We start from the raw sequence: 11,866 nt of genomic DNA, 5'->3' as shown, positions 1-11,866 counted from the left end.
AGAGAGAGAGAGAGAGAGAGAGAGAGAGAGAGAGAGAGAGAGAGAGGGAGAGAGAGAGAGAGAGATCTACTAGTCAGAAAAAAAGCTGCAAACCAATATTGCAAAGCATAAGTAAAAAACTATTATTGAGAAAATCAATTAACAAAAACTGCATTCCTAGAGATGAATTCATTTCCACTGAACTGAAAATAACAAAGCAATCTAAAAATCACTTTAACATGAGTATATTTAATATTGCCAGAGATAGAGGAAGAAATGACACCCGTAATAAATAAAAATTAAGAGAAAAATGCAACCAGATACAAATCAAGAACAGAAAAATATGACAAAGAATCCTGGGAAGGAATCATAATTACTAAAAATAGGTAAAACATAATTACATTTTAGATAAAGATAATTATTAAGGGCCTCAACCAAAATGTATCAGGGAAAGTGAAGGTAGTAATTGTTAAGGATTAAGAGAAGTAACAGGGCTAGGTGTTTCTGCCAGAGGTGTAGATATGTGGAAAGAGTGTTGCTTTTACCATGAGAATAAGAAAATGCCAAATAAATTGCAGATCATAACTAATTTGTAACACCATCAGAGAGCTAAATTTGCTAGGCAACTAAAATCCTAAAATCCAAGTAGGGATGGGTCTTTCCAAAGACATGACATGAGCATGTTTCACCTGTGATCAGGTACATGTATGAGAGATGGATGCTAAGTGCACACAAGCAGCTTAGAAAAATGCAGTGCAATGTTAATTTGCTGAAAGCTTAATGTAAGCTTTGGCAAGAGAAAAGAATTTTTGGAAATTATGTATGGTCTTTTCCATGAATGCTGTCAATGGGTGCCAAAGACAAAGATTACTGGCAAGGTTTCAGACTGGAGAAACCATCTCTCAAAGAGTAGAAATCTCCACTTAGACTCTAAATTTTGTAAAATAAAAGTCTTCAGTCACTGGACTGCAGACAGCAACTTCATGAGTGCAGCTGAAAACACCTGGTTTAGTTGCAAGATGGATTAAAAAAAAAAACCTCTACCCTACACTACAGATGATGACAGATTAGGCCTGATGAAATTCTTGCTTTTCTCTCAATGTGACCAGTTTTTCTAGCTTTTACTTCTCTCATAAAGATCTTATAATGACTAAAGCTGAATGACTTCTTGGATAATAAAACTTAAAACTGCCCCAGGCCTCCAAGGAGTGCTGGACCTGCATGGCACTAGGCTGCTACCCCAACCCCAGGGCCCATGACCTATAAGCTGAACAGACTGGTGAGGAGAGAAGCCACACAGGCTCCCTGGCAGCATCACCCCAGTGCTCTCTCCCACCCCTCTGCTTCTGGGCTCCTGGTTGTGTTGGTACCTGAGTCCACACCACAGAGGCACAGAAGGTCATGAAGGCCATTGTCCAGAGTTCCAGAAGATAGAGGAGAAGTGAACAACAGAAAGAGGGCCTCTTTCAGGCTCCTTAATGAAAAGTGAAGCCCAACGGAAAAGTAAAGATAATCTCTAGTATAAAGGTACACCAGACCAGTGTAGTAAGTAGGAGGGATCACCACCTCCAATAAGAATATGGACTAGCCTCAGGGGAAGGGCAGCTGGAACCTGCAGTACAACCTTGCAGAGTTCAACCCTTCAGGAGGTAGGGAGCTCAACCACGACCTTGCAACCAGAAATCAGCCTAATTTCAGGGGCCTTCTGATGCCTTGCTGAGACTAATTGACTTAGATCTGCACACTTCTGCCCATGTTGTCTATTGTGACAAGAGAGACATACCATGAAGGAGGCCCTTCATTTTTATTGTTTACTTTTTAAATAATTTTTTCTTTTTTTAATTTTAATTTTTTCACACTTTTCAAATTCCTTTTTTCTTCCTTGTTTTCTCTTTTCTTTCTCTTTCAACTCAATCTTTCACTCTTCCACCCTGTTTTTTTTATTTCCCTTTTTGTTCCTGTTTCTACCCTAATTTGGAATTATTCCTTCTTTTTCTTTTCTTCTCTCTTTTTCATTCTCTTGGTTGTCATTAGTTTCAAAGGAAAGTGAGTACAGTTTCTAGCATCTCTATTGCTATTCATTTGTTCTATTCTTGTCTTTGATCTTTCATTATGTCTTTCCCTCTTATCTTCAACTATTTCCTTGAGTTTGCATGATCTTCCTGTGTCCTCTGGCCTCACATCTAAGCTTTCCCTATCATTCTACCTATCTATTCCTCTCTTCCCAGCTCCTACGAAGACCCCATCCTCAAGAATGAAGTTGATATATTGAAGAGTTTATTCACTATGAATATACTTTGAGCTGGTCCTCGATTTTAATTTACTTCACACAGTTAAAGGTGATAGATTAATAACTGCCACAAATTGTCGATTTCTAAGCCATGCTTGATGCTATTGTGTTGCTGATTGCATCACTTGGGCTAAGGTATTGTGATTGATCTAATCAGTTGTCCTTCCTGGTATTAGGAAAATGAGAGTGTCTCAGAGTCATTAGAGACTCTGAAGTTAAGACCAGCTGTATCTGGAAGATCGAGTATTAACCCAGGAATTAAACTAAGGACAGTACTAACAACAATAGAAGAAAACATTTAAGCAAGGTATAAACATGGATTTCCAGCTCACCAAAGGCAAATTCTGGGGGAACGAAGTGGAAAAGTCTGACAGTCAACCACCAGGACACCCTGAACTCATAGCATAGAAAATAATAAAACAGATGAATGAGGCTCTAGAAAAATTCAAAACAGAAATCATTTCCCAGATAACTAGAGAGAGGTGAGAATAATGATAGACACTATTAAAGACCATAGAACAAAAACAGATAAAAAACATAGATGAGTTCAGGACTATGATGAAAACCGTGAATGCCCAGCATAGGAAAGAAATGGAAACTATGAAAGCCCAACATAGGAAAGAACAGAAACCATAAATCAGATTCAAATAGAATTCCACTCCAGGAGATAAAGACCTCTATTGAAAGTATACACAACAGACTGACCCAATCTGAAGACAGAATATCTGATATAGAAGATAGAGTGGTGGTCAGTGACCATGAAAAAAGAAATCTCTTAATAATAGTAAAGGACCATTGGAAATCTATCCAGCAGCTCCTAGATGACACAAAGAAGAACAATATAAGACTGATAGGAGTTCATGAAGAAGCAGGAGAAAGTACAAATGACATTAAAAAAAAAAAACTGTTCACAGAATTAATGACAGAAAACTTCCCAAAAGAACTTGACATATAGATAAGTGAGGCATATAGGAATTCAACCAACCATTAAAAAAAAAACTACACCAGAAACCCAACAGAATACTAAAAGCAGTTAGAGAAAAGAAACAAATCACATGCAAAGGAAAGCCCATCAGAATCACAGCAGACTTTTCAACACAAATCCTCAAGTCAAGGAAAACCTGGAGCGAGGAATTTCAAGCTCTAAAAGAAAATAACCTCTAGCATTGACTGATGTATCCTGCAAACTATCTTCAAAATTGACAGGGAAATAAGACACTTCTGTGGCAAGCAACATCTGAGAAACTTCATGAATACCAATCCAGCACTCCAAACAATTTTAAATAATGTCCTAGAAAAAGGCAATGAAGGTCACAACTCCATAAGGTGTAACAGAGAAAATTCATTAGGCAAGCCAAAAAATTAAAGGAAGAGAGGGAAAAATTTAAAAAGTGCCAATAGCAGGACAATAACAGGACAATGATAAGTCAATACACATCAGTTATAACCATCAATGTCAATGATCTCAATTCACCAATCAAAAGAAATAGATTGGAAGAATGGATTAAGAAGCAAAATCCAACAATATGCAATGTACAAGAAATTAACTAGCTCAAAAAGAAACTTATAAACTGAAAGTAAAAGGATGGAAAACAATTCTCCATATGGCAGGAACCCAGAATAAAGCAGGGGTAGCCATCTTACCTTCAGACAAAGTAAATTTCAAATCAAGACAAATTAAGAGATACAAAGAAGATGACTACATCCTTGTAAAGGAACAATCCAAGAGGAAGAGATGACAATCATAAATATATATGCACCAAATACTAATGCATCCAACTGTACAAAATAAATATGAAGGGAAAAAAACAAATAAGTACTAAAACAATTGTAGTAGGGGACCTAAATAACCCACTGTCACAAATAAATAGGTCATCTAGACAAAAAAAAATCAACAATTAAATACTAGAACTGAGCCAAGCTTTTGAACAAATGGAATTAATAGCTTGTCTACAGTGTTCCACCCCACAAAATCAGAATATACATTCTATTCAGCTGTACATAGGTCATTCTCCACAATAGACCACATACTATCTCATCGAAGATGTTTAAGTAGATGCAAATGAATTGAAGTAATCTCATGTATATTATCAGACCATAGTGCAATTAAACTGGAGATCAACAGCATAAGAAACTGCAAGAACTTCACAAACACATGGAAATTGAACAACACTCTTCTGAACAACCAATAGGTCACAGAGGAAATTAAAGAAGAAATTACACAGTTTTTACAAATAAATGATGATGCCAGTACAACATAAGGAATCTACGGGACATAATGAAAGCAGTTCTATGTGGGAAATTCATAGCAGTGAATGGAAAACAGAGCGAGCTAAAATAAACAACCTAATGCTGAATCTTAAACTCCTAGATAAAGAAGAGCAAGAGAAATGCAAAGCTCATGAGAAGGAGGAAATTAAAAGATCAGAGCAGAAATCAATGGAAAGGAGATTAAGAGAACGATACAAAAATTCAACAAATCAAAGAGTTGGTTTATTAAAAGAATAAATAAGATCAATAAACCCTTAAACAACCTTATCAAAAAAGGAAAGAAAATGCTCAAATCCATGTAATTAGCAATGAAAAAGGTGAAGTTACAATAGATTGAGCAGAAATCCAGAGGATCATCAATATCTACTTCAAGAACCTACTATAATAAAATGGAAAACACAAAAGAAATGGACAGATTCCTAGATACATATGAATTACCAAATTGAAAGCAGAAGGTACAAAAATTCTAAACACCGCAATCACAATCAGTGAAATTGAAAACATAATTAAAAATTTACCAATAAAGCAAAACCTGATGGCTTCACTGCTGAATTGCACAAAATATTAAGAGAAGAATTATTGCCACTACTCTTTGCACTTTTCAATGAAATTGAAAGAGAAGCAATACTTCCAAATTCCTTCCTGGAAGCAAGTGTTACTTTGATTCTAGAACCAGGGAAAGATCCATCCAAAAAACAGAAACACAGGTCCATCTCCCTAATGAACATAGATGCAAAAATTCTTAATAAGATACTGGCAAAGAGAATAAAGATGGTTATCAAAAAGATCATCCTGACCAAGTCGGATTTATTCCAGGGATGCAAGGATGGTTCAACACATGTAAATCATTAAGTGTAATACACTATATTAATGAAGTCAGAGACAAAAATCATATTATTATCTCAATAGATGCAGAAAAAGCATTGCACAAAAGTAAGCAGATTGGAAGATACAGAAACAACGTCACATGTACTCAGCTACCTCATCTTTGAAAATGGAGACAATCATCCTCAATGGACAAAAAATGTGTTGGAAAAACTGGATGTCAACCTCCCAAATATTAAAACTAGACCCCTATCTTTCACTATGCACTAAATTAAAATTGAAGTGATTGAAAGATCTAAATACTAAAACAGAAAGTTGAAAGTTGCTGGAAGATAAGTTAGGTAGAACTCCTGAAGTCATTTGCATAGGGAAAGACTTTATGAACACATCTCCAGTAGCCCCAGAACTAGCACTAAGAATCAACAACTGGGATCTCATCTTATTAAAAAGCTTCTGCACTGCAAAAGAAACCATCAACAGAGCAAAGAGACAACCTACAATGTGGGAAAAATATTTTACCAGCTGCTCATCAGACAAAGGTCTACTATTCAGAATATATAAATAAATTAAAAAATCAGACCCCCCAAATGTAAATATCCAATTCAAAAATGGGCATCAGATATGAACAGACAGTTCTCAGAAAAACAAGTAAAAGTAGCAAATAAATACATGAAAAAATGTTTAGCACCACTCATCATTTGAGAGATGCAGATGAAAACAACACTGAGATTCCACCTCACCCCAGAAAAATGGGTGCTATCAAGAAATCAACCAACAGCAAATGCTGGTGGGATTGTGGGGAGAAAGGAACCCTTCTCCATTGTTGGTTGTAGTGCAGACTGGTGCAACCACTGTGGAAATCAATATGGAAATACCTCAAAAAGCTAGGATTAGAAGTCCCATTTGACTCAGCTATCCCTCTGCTGGGTATCTTTCCAAAACAATTAAAAGAATCATACCACAGTGATATATGCACACCTGTCTTTATAGCAGCACAGTTTGTAATAAATGAAATGTGGAAATAGCTCAATTGCCCATCAACTGGAGACTGGATAAAGAAGATATGTTTTTTCTATAAAGTGAAGTACTACTCAGCCATAAAGATTAAGAAACTAGAGACATTTATAGCTAAATAGATGCACATTGAGGCCATACTCTTAAGTGAAATAAATAAGACACATGTCTTATACCAAGTAGTTTCTCTGGTGTGAAAAACTAAAAGTGTAAATAAGGTTCAAATTGTATAATTGATAATGTGAGATAGGAAGAAAAGGGCTAAATGAGTAGGGGAAGTTGGCAGGGTAGGGGAAAGGAAAGAAGGGAAAAGAAAACATATGAGACAAGAAAAAAATGGAAATAAAGTTTTGTAAATAGGGAAGCAGTGAAGGGGGCTAAAGGGAGGTGAGGGGTATGGGGGGAAAATAAGAACCAAGATGTGTCGTATAAAGGTCTGATTCCAATGATGAATTTAACTGTACTGCATACCTAAAAAGTACTGATGAACGTGATGAAAAGAAAAAACCATTTAAATTTAGCTACCAAATTAAAGACTAAGGACATTTTTTTCCACTTCAGAAAATCACTTTCTTCTGGATTTCTATATAATTCCATTGGATTTTGGTACTGCTACTTTTAAAACTATTGTCATTTTTAGCATCAGTGACACAAGAGCTGTATATAGCCTTCTCAGCCTTCATACTTATCTCAGTATATTTTTTGAGTATGAAAATAAACTATTGCTTATTATTTCAAAAATTTGCATTACAATGTCCTGCATATATTTCCCAATCATCGAAAACTTGAAATTCTCCAAAGATGTTGATGTGATAGCTCACTGTTGACATGACAACAAGCATACTTTTCCCAAATTCTCCCTAAATTAGACTTTGTGTAGAACACCACCACAGGTACACTTGTCTTGTTGAGAAATGGTTAGTTAGGTCTTCAGCCTTTTCTTACTGAAATTGCTATTTTGGCCACATTGTTCTATTAGGCTAATAATATACAAGATATGGAGTTGTATAGAGTTTAAATGAAATAACAAGGTAAGAATTGAAGGGTAACCAAAACCATTAAGATATGTAATTAAAGACTATTTTTGTTCAAGCAATTTCAACTTTTAATAGCTTGAGCATTAGGGTTGAGCTAGGGTTAAATCCTAGAGACTGAAAACCTCAAGAGCCAATTTCTGATACTGTATAGGAAAAATTCATCATAAAAACCCAATCAATTAAAACCAGGAAGAGTGTAATTAAAAAATATCTCATCTACATGTTGTCTAATCACCTCACTTATTTTTCTAAGATGTAGCATCATAGATGATTAGCATAAAAAATATCACCTCCCCTTCCATTCTTGAAATCTCTGGACAAGATAGTAGGAGAAGAATTTCTCAACTCCACTACCCCTACACAACTAGGTGGTTTCTTCATTTTGCTCTCCTTTTCTTTCAAGTTGAGGTTACTATCAGTCTGTCCTAGTGCTCTGTAAAATACTAGTTCTGTGATAAACATAATCATCTATATTTTTCCACTCATTGTCTTCTCAAATTTCTTTCACCAACAGAAATCAAATCAAGGCATAGATTTTCCTGAAGAACTGTCAGATAGTGGCTGTTCAGATAGCCAAAGCCTTTTCCACAAAGCACAGGAGATGTAAATTACCTCACCACCACCTCGATATAATACTTCTTCTCTTGAGTGCAAAAGTATGTTTTCATTTGATTCATAAAAGTTGCTACCATTCTTCTTTACCTTTGTCACCCACTGACCTCCTGGCAATTTCCCCTCTGCTGAATATTTTGATAAGATGACTCATAGATTTTCCTTTCCAGTACTTTCATGTCATCATCACAGGAGACTTCAACTTTCTGGTGAGAAGCTCTCCAGATTCTTAAAAATATTTTCCATGCTTGAAAGTTCTGGGATAACGATATTTTCTTAAAACTACCAATACCTTTACTGAATTTTATAACATTTAATGTTCCCAACCAGAGTCAATTTCTCTTTATCTTTAAATATAACAAAAATAATAGTCAACATTGTACAACTGTTCAGCAGCTGACTGCACATGTAGAATGTGTAACATTATGCAGCAAAGAAGAAATTTTTAAAAGTAGTCATCTATTTGTATACAGACTAGTAGGAGAGTCATTAGTAGTAATAGAACTATCTATGAATGATATCAAAATGTGAATGTGCTCATTGTAGGTGCACTCTTCCTGAAACCCTTTGTCAAGCGATTGCTGAAGGAAATAGTTCTGTTTTAGGCCATTTAGAATCTTCCTCAGCACCTGGTGCTGCCATCTGCTGACCCCTTCTGCATCCCACACTTGTGCCCCATACTAGATCAGAATGATCATTAATTTTAGCGGTAGAGAATTGTCAAATTCCCTGGATAGAGCTTCCTTGCAGCCAGATTTTTTCAAAGCTTTATTGATGTTATTTCTATATTATGTAGCTACTCCATTATCTGCAGAATCTTCGCATTTAAGAAGATGTGCTCTTTTTTAAATGCTCTAAAAAATAACGGGCTCAGCTGCTTTCTGCCTGGGAAGGGACTTTCTGCTCTACATCTACTCTGCTATGGGCCTTTCAACTCCTCTTGGGGCCCTCTAAAATATACTTTATCGTAGTAAGGCTGATTATAAAATTTCTGGCAATGAAAGGGCAATTCAGTCCATTTTTTTCCACAGAAGTTTATTGTGAGTCCAATCTCACAAAAACTTCCTTTCTAATATGGAAAACATAGAATCTGTATTAGTTGATTATATCACCTGACTTTGCTTCCTGCTTCAGTTGCCTATAGAATTGCCTGTTTATTTTCACTTTCTGTAGACTTCAGGTGTAAATGGCTCTTGAAAAAAAAAAAACGAAAAAGGAAAACAAAATAAAATATCACATAGTCGTGCTTGGTGTAGAAAAATCTGGCTTTCTGAGCTCATCCTGACAGTATCCTCTCAAACGTCATATAATTGAGTCAATATTTGTTCATAGAAATTATTTGCCCTTCCAGTGAGTTTGAGCCAGACCTTCAAGTTTGTTCACGGAGAATCATTAATATGAAGTAGAACTGGGAATAATATATTCCAAATTATGATCTAGACATATCTTCAACATACCATCTTTGGCCATACTTCAGATTCATGGAATCTCATACACTATGAAACAGTATCTGTAAACATACTTGTCCAAGCTGCTAAACAATTGCTCTTTTTGCTCCTGTACATATGAGGCTACAGTGTAGCTCTGCCCTGGCTGGGAATCAGATTCACCTACAAAACTTTAAAAAAATACAAATGCTTGTTCAGTAGTACCCTGGAACTATATTGACTCAGAATCTTTAGACATAATTTTTTTAAATGCTTCTGATAAACAGCTAGAATGAAGAATATCTGTATTATAAATATATATTTCATTGATTTATAATAACTGCAACTGATTGAAAACTTGCTGAACAAAGTACATGTTAACATACCATATGATAATTGCATTGACTCCAAAGGTTGGTATTATCATCACGACTATTTGTTATTGGAATGATTTTCAGCAGATAACTTAACCTTCAGAAGCCACACAGTGAGGAAGTTGCAGGGCTAGATTAGAACCAGTTTTATTCAATTCTAATGGCTTCCTAGCTCTTTGTTGTCATATCTAGCCAGTGCCTGGACAATGTGTTCAAATTTTCTTTCTGCCTTTTTGGCTTTTTTCCAAGATTATTACTTATTATTATGTATTATTTATTACTTATTATTATTTTCGAGATCTCTTTTTTCCACAGAATTATTGATATAGAATTAATTTTCTGAGACACTTAGCTTACATGCTGTTTGTGCACAAAGCATTTTATAAGGAGGTATTCCTTCTAGAATGTATCATGACTAAGCTTACTACCAGAGAAATAGTCTTTGCTTGCAAAAGAACTCATTGCTTCACTGTTGTTTTCAGCTCCGTATGTCTGATAGGACCTTTCATATGTGTGTTTCCTTAACCACCTTTTTTTCTTGATGTCTTACCAGGCATCTCATGCTACAGCAATGATACAGCTTGACTGTTATACCAGACTACAGGCTTCTCAAGGAAGACGATGGTGTGTAATTCCACATGCTCCAAACTAAAAGATGAAGACCTTCAGGATAATATACTGAAAAGTAAGTAGTTCTGTGATACAATCTATGTCTCACATCCACCATGCACATGAGTGCACTCTGTGACCTAACTTCACGAAGCCTTGATTTTTTTCATTTGTAATACAGGAGCAAATGTGTCTATCTGATACGCTTATTAAGAAGTAATGTGCACAAGTGGACACCCAACATAGAGTGGCTGTTATTGTACTTATGGTACATAGTATATTTGTCATGCAGACATTTAATCATTGAATGCTTACTTTATGTGCCCAATACGTTGTATGTTCCAGTGACACAGCAATAAGTAATATTGATGTTATAGAGCTTTGCATGGAGCAGTGATGGAAATAAAATTACATAAAATTTTAATAAATCCTGCCAAAAGGCAAAGAGAATAAAGGAGCATTTGAAAACATACTAATTGGAGACAGAGTCATTTTAGGGGAAAAGTAGAAAGAACCCTGTTAAGGTAGCCATATATCTTACTTCTTTTTTTTTTTCTTGGTGAAATGGAAAGCAATATCAACTCTTAAATAGCAAGAAGAACATATTCAGAGAGTTGAAATGATTTCTGCAGGGAATAAAAAGTGACCCGAGTATAAAACCTTAATAATGTTCATAAGCAGTCCTGGAGGATCAGTTCACGATGAACACAAATTCCAATTTTTTAATGAAGAACAGTTTACCATTCCTGGAGGCACTGTAACACCAGGTCTATTCTGTACCCTCCTCCAAAAGTTCATTTAATTTACTGTTATCAGTTAGGGTACATATCAGATATTTCACTGATTAGATGCTACACTTGATCTTAGTCAGAAGACTGAGAAGCAATATATATTTCAGTTTTCAAAATATTTTGGGTGGTTTTCTCAGGCAAGATTCAAAAACAGAAAAGCCATTTACTTGGCTTATTCAGGTGTGTAGTCTGTTCAGGTGAGTGATAAAAGATTTCAGGTTATTGACAAAAGGGTGATAAAAATTATGAACAAATGGACTTTACACAAGATACAGATAAGATTGGCAACCGAATACGATGGGAGGGTGGAGAGAGCTGCTATCTGGAAATTCTAATGAGGTCAGAAAACATATAGTGGAAGTCAATGAACAGCTAAGTTGAAGGTAAGAAACCCTTATCTCAGCATGAAATATTTGAATTAGTAACTTCATACATGGAGCAGTTTTAGGAAATTCAAGTCAGGATTGTGACCATGGAAACTGGCTGGGTGAAGCGGACGAGGGAAGAAGATAACTGCATATCTGAAGGCTGTGAATCCTGGAATACTGAGTGGCCAGGTATTAAATACTGAAAGGGAATGATCAAAAGGCTAACTAACAATGCAGAACAGGAGAGAAGAAGTGACGTAGCATAAGAA

The 11,866-nt window shown here is 35.7% G+C and overlaps 1 pseudogene; it reads right to left on the bottom strand.

Moving 5' to 3' along the window:
- Positions 1-11,168: 11,168 nt before the first annotated feature.
- On the bottom strand, positions 11,169-11,325 carry LOC117285788 (annotated as a pseudogene).
- Positions 11,326-11,866: the final 541 nt, after the last annotated feature.

Source organism: Fukomys damarensis, unplaced genomic scaffold (assembly GCF_012274545.1).
Source record: "Fukomys damarensis isolate Sample0158 unplaced genomic scaffold, DMR_v1.0_HiC HiC_scaffold_12, whole genome shotgun sequence".
NCBI lineage: Eukaryota > Metazoa > Chordata > Mammalia > Rodentia > Bathyergidae > Fukomys > Fukomys damarensis.
The sequence above is the reverse complement of the archived record's forward strand: the minus strand, read 5'-3'. Positions and strand labels throughout refer to the sequence as shown.